This window comes from Engystomops pustulosus, chromosome 11, assembly GCF_040894005.1.
Source record: "Engystomops pustulosus chromosome 11, aEngPut4.maternal, whole genome shotgun sequence".
NCBI lineage: Eukaryota > Metazoa > Chordata > Amphibia > Anura > Leptodactylidae > Engystomops > Engystomops pustulosus.
Window position 1 is genome coordinate 12036007 of NC_092421.1, and position 12488 is coordinate 12048494.

Genomic DNA, 12488 nt, shown 5'->3' on the forward strand with positions numbered 1-12488 from the left:
GGTGTCTAGAGTATGAGTCTCTGTGTGGTGGACAGGGTGCCCGTGATGATGGCAGCTGTAGTAGCAGGGACCAGACGGAGGCAGAGGTTGAACAAAAACAACTTACAGTTCTTTATTGGAACCGACAGGAACCGCAGCAACGTGCCTTTAACAAAATGGTGGAGTACTGAGATGCAAGTTGGAGGGAGCCACAGGAGGGATTCTCAGCCTGGATGCAGTGGGCAGGCTGGGAGGTAGCTGTGTCCTTGTAGGATGCTTCAGCTTTATCCTGGATTGCTTCAGGTATCACCCTTAAAGGTAGGATGATACCCCTTTCCTCACTCACTAGCTATTAGCTCCACTCTTCAGGCAGGGGCTAGGCTCACCTGCTCTTGGTCTGGTGTGCTGACTGCACAGACTCCTCTGAGTCTCTAATCTGAGAGATTGAACTCTCTCCTCACACTGCACTCTCTTCTGAGAGAGGACTAACTTCTTCTGGAAGTTTCCAGGGATCTTGTTACTCCCCTGGTCAGGTGGTGGCTACTCCTCCAATTACATCTCAGCTCACAGCTCAGCTCACAGAGACAAAGTATAACACCTGTGATTGGCTGACACATATGACATCACATAAAGCAATTAACTCCTGCCTTACCAGGCAGGATCTACCACTGCAGAGTTCATCTGTGTTATGTAGTGACATGCTGTGAGGCTAATCAGACCCTACACAGGCTGCAAGCTACATGGTGGGACGTATTCGCAACCACTCCTCTGCCTTGCAGTGGCGAGGGTGTTGCATCTATCTTAGAATGACCTTACATGTTGTAAGTAGTGTAGATTTGCACCGTGTTAGGCATGGAGAGCAGAAGAAGAGAGAAGAAATCAGGCGATACCTTTTGGAGGCTACACTCAAAAACGAATTGCCTGATTTCTTCACTCTTCTTCTTATATATTGCATACAAAATAGAAAAGTATTACATGGAAGTCCCTGTATTTGTAGGGAAAGACATGTAGTGCTGCCGAGTGATCATATGAGCAGGATAAACAAGAAAATCTAAAACAGATTGTGCAGAATGACCTCATTTTTGTCTTAGTTTAAGTTTAAATGGTTGTTTTGTTAAACTCTAAAAGGACAATGGCCCAATAAAGTGTAAATGAACCATCTCCATTTTCGATTATTTTTGAATGGGAATATCCAATGACATGGGAGACACTTTATTGTATACTACAGTGTACTAGAGACTTTGAGCATTGAAAAATGTACAATGTGGTGTGTGAGTTGCTTGGATTCTGAGGCACAAGCTCCGAGATATTTTATCACTTTATTACAGTTTCTAAAGGACCACTTTCTAGATCTGTGCATCTCTCACCCTGGGGACTTCCATGCCCCTCAATAGCCCCTCTCTATGCTTACTCCCCCCTCCTATGCTGTTTGTCAAGGTCTGTAGGACCACACATGGCATGGCCGCTCTGTCTTCTCCTAAATCCGGCATGTGCACCCATCAGGCCTCCATGTAGGGTCACAGGGTGCAGACTATTCTACAACTAATATAACAGTCATTGAACATGTGCTGGTGTAAGTTCAATATATCCGGAATCAGCAGGAACTGCTGCTTTACCCCTCATGTATCCTCTGGAAAAAGAAGATTACAATATGATGGAAGAAAGCGTCCCTGGTCATCTGCTTGGTTTGCCTGACCCTTCTCTACAACAATGAAATACTGTTATAAGAAAAGAAGAGGTGAGACATGAAAGGAGACAGAAATGGAAGTGGATGTCACTAATGTGTCACAGTAATTACAAAGTCAGGAAAATAAATGTATCACACAAATAACAGCTTTCAATGCTCTTTATTGTCAATGTAGGAACATATTCCAAGGAATTGTCTCTTCCAGGAGGCCCAGCACTGAAAAGAAAAGATAATGTTATTACAAATCTTTTCTCTTTTGTAGCAGTATAACTTACAAGAATGTAAAGGGTTTATATACATTTTCAACAAGGTTTTTCAGAAAAGGATCTTCTGATATGTACAGTCATGGCCATAAGTTCTGAGAATGATACAAATGTTAATTTTTACAGTCTCCTACATCAGGTTTTATAATGGCAATTTGCATATTCTCCAGAATGCTATAAAGAGCGATCAGCTTAACAGCAATTAATTGCAAAGTCAATATTTGCCTAGAAAATGAACTTTTTCCCCCAAAACACATTTTAACTTCATTGCAGGCCTGCCTTAAAAGCAGCAGGTAACATGGTGTCAGTGATGTCTCCAGTAACACAGGTGCGGGGGCTGATGAGGACAGGGCTGGAGATCAATCCGTCAGGATTAAGTAAGAATCACACCACTGGACACTGTAAAAGGAGGCTGGTGCTTGGCATAATTGTTTCTCTTCTGTTAACCATGGTTATCTCTAAAGAAACACATGCAGTCATCATTGCACTGCACAAAACTAGCCTAACAGGGAAGAGTATCGCAGCTAGAAAGATTGCCCCTCAGCCACCAATCTATCGCATCATCAAGGAATTCAAGGAGAGAGGTTGACAAACAAAAACCAACATATTGTGACAGAATGCAGCAGTGATTGTGCAGGAATGGACGGCTATCGGTCAGGATTTGGTCCAGGAGGTGAGTGAGAGCTGCCAGAGAGAATTGCAGAGGTCCTGGAGAAGAAGGAGAGGTCCTGCAGATACTGACTCGCTGCAGTAACTCCTCCTACCTGACAATAAAAGCTTCTGTTCCCCATAATATGATTGTACTTGTATTTCTGCATGTGATAAAAACATCTGACAAACCAGAGGGAACAGATCATGTGACAATATAAGATTTGTGTCATTCTCAAAACTCATCGCCATGACTGTACATATTAGCTTATATTTTTCATTATTAGCTTATATTTTGGACAATCTTTTTAATTACAAATATAATAGGATTTATACAATGCAAGTCTGAATGTAGCCCTACCAATCTATATAAATATTGCATGAGAAATAGTATTCTTATACCGTTATAACGAATGCTAATAACTGTGCATCAGTTATTATTTGTAGCTTTATAAGTGTACTCTTTCATCACATATATTTGTATAGATTAGTCTACTTTTGTTGCAGTTTAGATAGAGATACTTAGGGATATATTCAGACTTGTTTGCATTGGGACACATATTTATCAGATACACCAGAGCAGGTATTTAGTTGGATTTATTATAAAGACTTATTGGAATTTGAGCATTTTATTGTAATGCATAAGAGGGAGCTAGTCATAATATTATTTACTGCATGACGTGGAAGATACATGGTTTTTAATGCGTAGCTAATAACATTTCGTAATATTCGTTTGTAAGTATTTATAGCCCATTTTTAAACACACTCTTTTGCATATATACAAATATAAGAAAATGACCACAGTCATGGTGCCTGGATCTATTACTAAGGTCAGGGGTGTAACTACAGCGAAAACAGCCATAGCAGATGCTATGGGGCCCCAGAGTCAGGGGGCCCTGGCATTCCACCTGACACACTAAGGATGGAGGATGTGCACCATTATACAAATATTATTCGGCACATTGTTCAGCATAATATGTGTATAACCGTGCACATCTTCCACAGTACACAGCATGTATCGGCAGCTCAGAAAAGAAATGTCGGTGGAGAGGGAGGGAACAGCAGAAGAACGGGACTAGGGATCTCTAATTCCTACTATGTGCTTCCTCCATGTGGTCAGCAGCGACTAGGACAGATCTGTGTAGGTGTATAAATGTATATATCAATGCATAAATGTGTGCAAATAACTGTGTGAGTATACAAATATGTATGTTTTCTGAAGAGGTAGGGGGGCCCCATTCAGAAGTCTACTATGCGGCCCTGTCTCTACTAGTTACGCCCCTGAGTAAGGCCTCATGCACACAATCACAGTCCCCATAAAGGTCTATGGTACCTGGTTATGGTACAGTCAAAACAGAGCGTCTCACCAGTGGTGTAACTAGAAGCTGATGGGCCCCAGTGCAAAGTCTGTGCCAGGCCCCCGACTATAATGTATGGTTTATAGTAATAGTCTTCTCATATGGGAAAGTGACACCTTATGGGCCCCCTAAACCTCCTGGGCCCGGTTGCGATCGCAACCTCTGCAGCCCCTCAAGTTATGCCCCTGTGTCTCACCACACCGTGACCAAGCCGGCTGTCAAGCTTTCTATGGAGAGGGGAGGGGGGAGGAAAAAGAGATCTTCATGAGGCATAAGTGTCCCTGGTTTATCATGCTTGATTTTGATGGTAGATTTCCTTTAGAATATGTCTTACATTTATTATGTTACCAAAATACAAGTCCAATTCACAAACTCAAAGAAATCTTTATCAAACCATTAGGTACTTTTATCATTCTTTGGCAAGATGGAGGATTCGAGCAAATCTACATCTACAGAAGATTCAAGATTAGTTTGCCAAGATGTTTGGACCGCCTACAAGTATCAATGCTGTTTGGTAGACCACACATATCCTAAAATAATTTTTCGTTTCTTTGATTTTTGTTAGTTGCTAAAAACTTAACAATTTTTTAAGTTTAATTTAAGTTTTTTTTCCATTGCTGCCTAAAGCTTTTTCACATTATGACAATGTGGGCAGATTTACAATGGGGCAGATTTACTTACCCGGTCCAATCGCGATCCAGCGGCGCGTTCTGTGTGGAGGATTCGGGTCTTCCGGCGATTCACTAAGGTAGTTCCCCCGTTGTCCACCAGGTGTCGCTACTGCGCTGAAGTTCGTCGGAATGCACTGAAGTTCACCAAGCCGGGCCGGGTGCAGGTAAGCGCGTGTCAAGCGACACTTTTCTTTAAAAAATGCGGCGGTTTTTCCGAATCCGTCGGGTTTTCGTACGGCCACGCCCACCGATTTCCGGCGCGTGCACGCCGGCGCTGATGCGGCACAATCCGATCGCGTGCGCCAAAACCCCGGGGCAATTCAGGGAAAATCGGCGCAAAACGGAAAAATTCGGGTAACACGTCGGGAAAAAGCGAATCCGGCCCTTAGTAAATGACCCCCATTATGCTTTACAATGTGCCGGATAATATTTGTATAATGGAGAGAGTCAGGTGGAATGCCAGGGCCCCCAGACACTGCGGGCCCCATAGCATCTCATAACTTTTGTTGAACAGCCCCATCAAGTTACAGTGTCAGTTAAGTGATTTCTTACCGTCTCTATACTGCCACCTAGTGTTCCTTTTTCTGTGTTGACTTCAGGCTCTTTATAAATGAATCCAAGCGTTTCATTGGATCAGTATTCAGAAAGCCAATGATGTCTTTTTCAGTTAATGACGCATATTGAAGTTTTGTAAGAAAATATTCACATAACTTCCTTATATCAAACATTTCATTTGCATTGAATTCAAGGTCTTGGATCTTGGACTTCACTTTTTTGATGAGGTCTTGCACAATTGTCTTGTGCTTTTCTGACTGAAGGATATTGTTTATGGTTGTTCCTATGTTATCCAGGAAAGAATATAGCTCCCCATGTTCTTTGGACGTGCATTTGTCGCCGCACTTAGTGGAAACAGCTGAAAGAAATAGTGGATCACAATGAAAAAAAAAAATATTAAGATATAGGCTGTTTTTTTTAGGAAAACATTCCCTTGTACATATTCTTGTAAATACCCCAATGAATAGAATGACTCCTCTATACAGGCAGTCCCCGGGTTACGTACAAGATAGGGTCTGTAGGTTTGTTCTTAAGTTGAATTTGTATGTAAGTCGAAACTGTATATTTTATCATTGTAATCCCAGACAAAAATTTTTCGGTCTCTGTGACAATTGGATTTTAAAAATGTTGGGTTGTCATAAGAATCAGTATTAACACTAAAGCTTCATTACAGACACCTGTGATAACTGTTACAGCTGATTATTGTAGCCTAAGGATAAAGTACAACAAATTACCAATGTCCCGAGGTCAGTTTGTAACTAGGGGTCATATGTATGTCGGGGGTTCTTAAGTAGGGGACCGCCTGTATACAAGTCTATAGACCAAATGACTAAAAGAGTTTGATTTAGGCTGCATTCACACGACCGCAAGGGGGACGTATATACGGCCGATATACGTCCCCCATAGACGGCAATGGGCGTGCGGCGCCCTACGGGAGCGGTATGGTGCCGCACACGTGCGGCACCGTACTGCTCCGTGCCCCGTGAAAAAATAGGACATGTCCTATTTTTTCAGGGCATACGGTGCCGTGCGCCATATATCCCTATGGAGAGGGGCGGGGGTGAGCAGCGCTCTCCCCCTCCTCCTCTCCCCGCACGCTGCCGTGTGCCCGCCGTGCTACGGTACGGCGGGCACCGGTCGTGTGAATGCAGCCTTAGTCTTTAGGCATCCACACAAATTATTGGAAAAAAAAACGAATTATGACTACAATTAAAAAAAAAAGCAAAATATCAACATTTCCAAATCCGCTGTAAGTAAAGATTTTATAATTTAGTTTGACATTTTTCTATTTTTATTTATATAGCGCACACAGATTATGCAGCGCTGCACAAAGCATGGCAAATTGGTGGCTCACAATGTAATCAACCTACCAGTATGTTTTGGAGTGTGGGAGGAAACCGGAGTACCCGGAGGAAACCCACACAAACACGGAGAGAACATACAAACCCAGGACTCCAGCGCTGCAAGGCAGAAGTGCTACCCACTCAGCCACCGTAGACCAACATCAACTAACAAATCTCAACTACATTTATCCAGCACTTACCGCCCATAGGACTTTCTAATCAATTTGCATTATAATAATAGATCAGACAGTTCTGAGTTATAATAAATCGCATACATTTTACAATATTTTTTCATACCTTGTTGAGTCCATGTTGTAGCTAGAAGAACAAGTAAAGTAACACAGCGTAACATGATTGATTGATGTGATCACAGCCGATCAATGATGTGGGGTCTGGTCTCAAGTCGACCAGTGCAGTGAGTATATTGGACGGAAGCCGAATTATTGAATATTTCTCAGCGCTCATATGCGATGTACATAGACTCAGAGTTAGTCTGGGCAAAGAGCACAGTTTATTTGAACGGTTAGTTGTCTTTTATACACCTAAGAATAGGCATATACCACACGTAGTCTTAACAATGGGACGTACTGAACTAATCCTCTCTGAAAGACTTTAGTTTACTTTTCAGTGTCTTATTACAGGAATATTTAGTCATTCTTAAATACCCCCCCCCCCCCCCCCCCTTATGGTGACACAGGTAAGGTTGCTAGACACTTTTTATGGTTAGGATTGTAACCTAGTGTTTGCGCTGTTTCATAATACACTTTATGCAAAGACACCTTTGATTCCTTTGTAAGTTTGAAGGTCTGTTACCCAAGGTGTCTTAAATGCTGACTAAGAATATCTCACTATAACTAGAATTATAGGGTATCCCTATCAATCATCTAACACCATTGACTATTTATGCTGTTTCTATTCCTCGGATCACAAAGGTAAGTAACCCCCCCTACCCCATATCCACAATTAAAGGATTATTGCTATAAGTGCAAAATGAGTTTTCTAAATGTCACGACCTCGTGGTGAATATATATCTATTCATTATGAAGGTTAAAAGGTCATAAAAGTGTCGTTAACGTTAACCTCGTGAAAGCTTTGAGACGGATTTGTGTGACGTGTAAACCTTTAGTGACGCCGGTGTGCTATTTCATAGTAATTACCTAAATGGTGGCAATGAGAACTAAAACTGCACAAAACCAAATTGTCAACACAGAACCAAAAGGTAACAATGATTCCAAAATATTTCTTCTTATTTGAAGCCACTCCATAGACTATTTACCACAATCCAAAGATATAAGAGTTTGAACTGGTTCATACACATTAAATCACAAAAGAAAAGGGTTAAAAATCTAATTTTTTTTATTGAAAATAATCTAAAAACCTTAATACAAAATTTGTAGATGGCTACAAGAAAATATGAAATTATTCCTGAAGGTCCATATGATTCATCAGCATAACTAAACAGGTCGTAATTGCATAAAGCGCATCAATGGGGCACATTTACTTACCTGGTCCAGTCACGATCCTGCGGTGCGTTCTCCGACGAGGAGTTCGGGTTCTGCCAGGATTCACTAAGGTCGTGCGCCCGATATCCAGCAGGTGTCGCTGCTGCACCGAGGTCCGCCGGAGTTCACCTGCTTCTTTCCGGTGCATGTAAGTGCGGATCTTGCGACACAAATTATTTTTTAAATTCCGCGTTTTTTCCGAATCCGTCGGGTTGTCCGACGGCCACACTCCTCGATTTCTGTCGCGTGAAATCCGGCGCCGATGCGCCAAAATACGAGCGCGTGCGGCAAAAACCCGGGGCAATTCAGTGCAAATCATCGGGAAACCAGACGGAAGTGCGCGATTCAGACCCTTAGTAAATGAGCCCCAATATGTGCAAATTGCTGTATCTCTCAAAAAAGTGCAAATGCAAGTGCAGAGATTAACTCCCAATATATATCAGCCTGCATTAAAGTGCCAATGCATAGTTAGAGCCATAGTTTAAAAATACAAAAAATATAACAAAATAATTTTTCAAAAAGATCCCATTATATCTGTTATTCAAAATTCAGTTACCCATGGTATATAGTGTGTATGGATGAAGTTCCCCGACGCGCGTTTCGTGTGTCACTCTGCCCCTGCTAACCGTCCTGCTCCTTGCTATGATACAACGACAGTTGCGTGCGGACAGAAAAGCAAGAAACTGAGATTTATCTGCCTTCTCTGCCATAAATCTCTCCCATAGTTGCGCTCCTTCCACTTTGCCATCACCTTACCTAACATTAAAAATGGTTGCACGCTTGTGCGCGGTCATTTAAGGCAGCCATCAAATTGTCACGGACAGCTTGGCGGTTCAGTGTTGGAGCTCAGTATTCCTTTTCCATCTGTATAACTGTATAACTTTATAAATGATCAATATCTAGAATTGTGTCTTTGTCAGGGGCGTAACTTGAGGGGGTGCAGAGGTTGCGATCGCACCCGGGCCCAAGAGGTTTAAGGGGCCCTTATGGTGTAACTTTCCCATATGAGAAGACTATTACTATAAACCATACATTATAGTCGGGGGCCCGGCACAGACTTTGCACTGGGGCCCATCAGCTTCTAGTTACACCACTGGTCTTTGTCACTCTGTGGGCCTCCCCTACTATCCCAACATCCCTCTCCAATGCCACTTCTTTTTCCCCTGTAATGATTGTTCTGGTCACCCCAACCATAGGAGGCCTCAGAGTTACTGTTCCCACTAAAGAAAGAAGAGCCAAAAAGAAGAGAGAGACCAAATGTCCCCATGGACGGGGTGACGGCTCAGCTGGTCCAGTCCTACTCTTAGAAAACAGTAATTATGGTGTTTGTACAATAACATTATCAGTGCTTTATATTAACCCCTTCCCGCCGATGCTCTTTTTCATTTTTGCATTTTCATTTTCCACTCCCCACCTTCAAAAATCTAAAACTTTTTAATTTTTCCATGTACAGAGCTGAGTGATGGCTTGTGTAACAAATTACACTTCAAAATGGGGGTATTTTGTATTCCATGCCGTGTACTGGGAAAAACCATTATTATATTTTGATAGATCGGGCATTTTTGGACACGTTGATACCTCATGTGTTTATGATTTTTACTGTTTATTTATATTTATATCAGTTCTAGGGATTTGAATTTGTAGGTTTTTTTATTATAATTTTTTTTTTTAAATTTTACTATAAGGTTGTCTGATCAATCCTACCATATACTGCCATTCTATAGTATGGCAGTATATGCAGATTTTCCTCCTCATTCATTACAATGTGCTGATAGCTGAAAGGGTTAACACGAAGCAGCCTCGGGTCTTCAGAAGACCCAAGGCTGTAATGGCGGCGGATCGCTGCTCCACAATGACTTCACGGGGAGCGACAAACCATCTTTTTGAAGCCACCAGCAGCTTTGCCGGCGGGGATCGACAATATGCAGCAAAGACTTACCGGCTATGGAGAGGGCTCAGCCCGTGATCCCTCTCCATGCACCCACACCTGGCATGTGACATAGTTTTATGTCACATGTCAGTAAGGGGTTAATGACAGTACAAATTCAACTTAAGAACAAATCTACAGAACCTATCATGTATGTAACCCGATACATACATTATAGGTTCTGTAGATTTGTTCTTAAGATGAATTTGTATGTAAGTCGGAACTGTTACTCAGAACTGTTTTATAATTGTAATAATACCAATAAAGGTATATAGGACAAAGGTCAACCCATAATACCAGACCAAAACTACTATTGGGAATAAAATATCAACAATCTTTATTACATACAATTTACAGCAATCAAGACAAATATTGTTAAAAAATATGCATTAAAGAGACTTGACCACCACCACAGCACCCCGGCGCACGTTTCGCCGTCGCGTTACCCCCAGGAAGAAGCGACGGCGAAACGTGCGTCGGGGTGCTGTGGTGGTGGTCAAGTCTCTCTCCTGCAGTTTTGCATTATGTCACGCCCGGGTGGGTAATATGAATTTGCGCAAACTTGGTTTTGCATACTAGGTCATTACAGTGGTGATATATATATATATTGACTTACCTTGGACCACCACCACATCCTTTTTGTGTCTTGTGGAATTTTTAATGCATATTTTTTAACAATATTTGTCTTGATTGCTGTAACTTGTATGTAATAAAGATTGTTGATATTTTATTCCCAATAGTAGTTTTGGTCTGGTATTATGGGTTGACCTTTGTCCTATATACCTTTATTGGTATTATTGTTGTTGCTCTGGTGTTAGGATCTATATAGGAACAGGGTTTTCTGATTGGTATTCAATGTTTTATAATTGTAACCCCAGCCAAAAAAATGTTTTGGCTCTGTAACTGGAATTTAAAAAATGTTGGGTTGTCATAAGAACCAGGATGAACAATAAAGCTTCATCACAGACGCCTGTGATAACTGTTACAGCTGATTATTGTCGCCTAGGGCTAAAGTACAGTAAATTACCAACATCCAGAGGTCCGTTTGTAACTAGGGGTCGTATGTAAGCTAGGTGTTCTTAAGTAGGGGCCTGCCTGTATTATAATTTATGAACATAGGTATATTGAGGATTTGTGGGTTTCCAGGATGCCAAGCACTGAAAAGAAAAGATAATTATTATTACAAGGTGTTCTCTTGTGTAGTATTTTTAATTTAAAAGGTTTCCACTAAAATTGCTTTCCCCCCTACATGCAGATTTGGACTAACAGTGTTAGTCCTGGTATTAAATGGCAACATTGGATAAAAATTGTAAAGAAAACACGTATTAACTCGAAACGTGTCTCATGTTTTATATTTTTTAATTACATGTACGGTATTTTAAATAAAAGCCTTTAAAAATCTTTTCACAAACTGAAGCCTGAATCAGAGTTTTTTTTGGAGCAAAGTTTTAGCCCCAAGCCCCTATTGGAGATCCACCATAATACACATTGGGGCTTATTTACTAAGGGTTGCACGCTGCACTATTGTCGGACATTGCACCGTTTTTTGGGATTTGTGCAGCTTTGACAGGTATTTAACATGTGTTGCACGTAATTGGATTGTGGTTTCTGCTTTCATGCAACAGAAGTTGGGGGGGGGGGGGGCATGTCGTCGGACAATCCGACTGGTGCGGGATTTAACTTTCAAATTTTGCCGCAAAACCAAGCACTTACATGTCACTAGGTCATCTTTTGGCCGGAGCCCTGGATCTCAGGTGAGTAGGACATTTGTCCCTATGTCTGGGAATTACTCCCCACTCTCATCATTATCCGTGTCCTCAGGTCATAGATAATGATGAGGAAGGAGCCCTTCCTATGTCTGGATATTTTATTTTTATGTCACACGGCTTACAAATCGAACATCATTTTGCCATATTTTCAAGGAGATTTCAGAATACACTTTTTTGGGGGATCATTATTGTTTTTATTTCTCATTCTTGCTTTGTTAAGAAGTTTAAACCATTTACAATTGATTGAAATTTTCGGATTTGTTTTTCCACATTGGAAATGACAATAAAGGCATTACATCATGTAGATGTCATAACTTTATTAAATTAAGTGAACATTTCAATTTTGGAAAGAAATAATATAGGGGGGAGAGAGGGGTTGAGTGGGGAAAGTGGTTAAGTTGGGATATAGGGGTGGAGGGGCGGATGGTCTAAGCTGTTTAATAAACTTGTTGTACTAAGACAAAGAGGAAAATACTTTAAGCTTTACTCTGCCGTGGTAAAATACGTTGGAGAGTCTTTAAAGGATATCCATGTTTTAAGATATTTATCACGTGTTTTTTTATTTTCTGTTGTCAAAGCTTCCATTTTTTGTAGGTGGAGGATTTCTTTGAACCAGTCGGTAGTGGACGGAGCTCTGGTCGTTTTCCATATTCTGCGAATCAGTGTGCGTGCCGCTGTCAGCATGAAGTTTTAATAGGGTGAGTTGATTGTTGCCCGTTTGTAATGTAGGGATAGATAGTAGTAGGATAGATGGATCGTTAGCGAGATTCCAACCTGTTAGTAGTG

The 12488-nt window shown here is 41.3% G+C and overlaps 1 long non-coding RNA gene across 1 annotated transcript; it reads right to left on the reverse strand.

Moving 5' to 3' along the window:
• Positions 1-1810: 1810 nt before the first annotated feature.
• On the reverse strand, positions 1811-6990 carry LOC140106374 (uncharacterized). The gene is made up of 3 exons (XR_011850774.1): positions 6802-6990; positions 5159-5519; positions 1811-1882 (listed from the first exon to the last, which is right to left on the reverse strand). It is a non-coding gene; the product is annotated as an uncharacterized lncRNA (long non-coding RNA).
• Between the last annotated feature and the right edge of the window lie 5498 nt (positions 6991-12488).